Here is a 3,175-nt window from a genome sequence, read left to right as displayed (position 1 = left end):
TTTTGAAACTTAGGCGAGTTCTGGACTGCAGCTAAGCCCCCGAGTGGGAGGGTTGCTCTCCACTCGGTAGGATTTTTTTGAAGCTTAGGTGAGTGCTGGACTGCAGCTAAGCCCCTGAGTGGGAGGTTTGCTCTCCACTCGGTAGGATTTTTTTGAAACTTAGGCGAGTACTGGACTGCAGTTAAGCCCCCGAGTGGGAGGTTTGCTCTCCACTCGGTAGGATTTTTTTGAAACTTAGGCGAGTACTGGACTGCAGCTAAGCCCCCGAGTGGGAGGGTTGCTCTCAACTCGGTAGGATTTTTTTTAAACTTAGGCGAGACGGATTCGCAACTAAGTCACCCACTGGGGGATTGAGAGCATATAAAAAGAATAACAATCATTTATGAGATTGTAAAAACTGTGTCGCGGGGTTACCGAGTGGTGATGAGGTGACCAACCGATTGACGAGGCCCGGAGCGGTCGAGTGGTGATGAGGTGACCAACCGATGCGAGGCGTCCGGATGATGTAGACGTGTGCTGCGGAGTGACGATGCGCGGGGCATCCTGGTGAAGTTGAGGCGCGTGCTGCAGTGGCGACGAGCGAGGCGTCCGAGTGACGTAGACGCGTCCCGCAGAGTGGCGACGCGCGGAGCGTCCGGATGATGTAGACGCGTGGCCCGGAGTGACGATGCGCGGGGCGTCCTGGTGAAGTAGAGGCGCGTGCCGCAGTGGCGACGAGCGAGGCGTCCGAGTGACGTAGACGCGTCCCGCAGAGTGGCGACGCGCGGAGCGTCCGGATGATGTAGACGCGTGGTGCGGAGTGACGATGCGCGGGGCGTCCTGGTGAAGTAGAGGCGCGTGCCGCAGTGGCGACGAGCGAGGCGTCCGAGTGACGTAGACGCGTCCCACAGAGTGGCGACGCGCGGAGCGTCCGGATGATGTAGATGCGTGGCCCGGAGTGACGATGCGCGGGGTGTCTGAGTGATGTAGACGTGTCCCGCGGAGTGATGACGCGTGGAGCGTCCGTGCGAAGTAGATGCGTCCCATGGAGTGACGACGCATGGGTGGCCGAGTGTCGAGGATGCGTCCAACCGAGTGGCACGGCATGGGACGGTCGAGTTGAGCATGTCGTCAAGGAAGCGTCCGACCGAGTGAGAACACACAAATGATCAAGTGCCTGCACGTTAGTCGTCTGAATGCACATTTCATGAAAAATGTATCTGGATGAACCTGGACGTGTCTCCAAGTAAACGAGGCATGCCGAGTGTAGCATCTATCCGAATGAACGAATCCGCCCGAGTAAGTCAGAGGCGTACCTGTCCGAGTAAACAGAGCCATACCTGTTCGAGTGTAGACTTATGCCTGTCCGACTGAACAAGAGTACCGGCTCGGAGTAGCGGAGCGTCTGGGCTGGCTTGTAAGCAACGCAGGGTGTGTGTGCGCTGGAGCCTGGTGCCTGTGGCTTTCCAAAACATGGATCAAAGCCAGATTAATTGCAAAGCTTGCATGGTGCAGCTAATTAATCCGGTATTGAAGACGTCCTCCCGTTAGCTTGCATGGCGCAGCTAATTAATCCGGTGTTGAAGACGTCCTTCCGTTTCCTGTACTGGGCGCATTTATATGCATGCACGTAATCAAGGAGGAGGCAGCCCACTCACCTTGCATGGCTGAAGGGAAAAAGAAAACCATGGCCAGCAGCCGGCGACGGAGGGAAGAATCGCCGCGCCTGGAGGAGCGACGGGCTTCCTACTGCCGCGCCGCGCCGGACCCGCGCGCACGCCGCGGCGTCCACGCTGGAGAAGCTGATGAGGGAGGAGTGCAGCGCGCCTGCGACACCGGCGGTAGGTGCGCCTCCATCATCGAGACCACATCGGCATCAGGCCGGAGGCGGGATCCGGGAACATCGCTGGAGGTAGGTTCCGGCGCGGATGGATGCGCCAGAGGTCAGCGAAGCCGGACGGGTGGCGGTTGACTTGGCGGAGGCGTCTGTGGTCGACGATGAAGAAGACGGGCGACGGCGGACTGGCCATGAGCTCGGCCTCCATGGCGCTCGTCAGAACGATGCTTGGTGGCACGGCCGCACTGCAGCTATTGCCCGCGCTCGCGCATGTACATACAGAAGGAAAAACAACCATTGTTAGATTAAAGATCGGTTGTAAAGAACAAAATAGAATGGAATGGGACTCCCTGATCTTTTTATTTGTACGAATGGAGCGATGACCAGAGCTCTAGCGGCCAATTTCTCTCGCGATGTTAATTGATTCGCTGTTGAAGTTTGAAGGAAAAACCATTTGCATCATGGCTCGATAGACGCCATGCCCCACGGTGGGCGCCAACTGTCGTGGGAACGATTCCGACAATAATAAGATATAGGGTAACGGAGCATGATCTATCAAGATGCATATGGGTGACACGGTGGTTTTAGCGAGTTCGGGCCTCTCACGGTGGAGATAACAACCCTACGTCTCGTGCTCCGGAGAGGCTTTGTTTTATCTTAGTATGTATCCGGAGATTACAATGTGTATGAGAGAGAGAGGAACGGATCCCCATGCCTGAGTTAAGTCCTGAGACTAATGGTGAAGAGAGAGAGGTGGAGAAAAAGTCCCCCAAGTCTAGTGGTGGGGGGGTGGCTTATATAGAGTGCGCCACCCCCTCACCTGCTATGTTACAAAGTGGGGTATGAATGCCATAATGCCAGCCCGCTATTAAGCCCTCACTATTAGAAAGATGCTGACTGCCTTGCTGCCTGCTGGTCTTCGTATATCCGAGTGAGTCGTACGGTCGAGTGGTGAACCGTCATCCGAGTGGATGGTATGTTGCTTGTCCGAGTGGATAGTGTGTCTGTATGAAATTGACCTGGACCCACATGTTGTGTGGACCCCATGCTTCATGATATTTCGACCCTTCGTGGGCCTACCTGTTATGTATATCCCCAACACCCCCCTCCTCATCCCCCTGCGAGGCCAAGCCTGAAATCAGCCGGAGCAGGCAGCAACGCGGCTTGCCGCGGAGCCGCATGCGTAGGCAAGTCCGTCACACCCTATCGCCCCTTGTCTATCTTAGGGGTGTGGTTCCGGGGTTGCGTGTGACCCATTTGTTGGAAAAACAGAATGTCCGCACTGCGCCTGTCAACCAAGCGCATTGCGTGCGTTAGCGTGAGGCCGAGCAGGGGGTGGAGAGGGGGCGTCGTGACCCC

This window comes from Triticum aestivum, chromosome 3B, assembly GCF_018294505.1.
Source record: "Triticum aestivum cultivar Chinese Spring chromosome 3B, IWGSC CS RefSeq v2.1, whole genome shotgun sequence".
NCBI lineage: Eukaryota > Viridiplantae > Streptophyta > Magnoliopsida > Poales > Poaceae > Triticum > Triticum aestivum.
Note: the sequence above shows the minus strand (reverse complement) of the source record.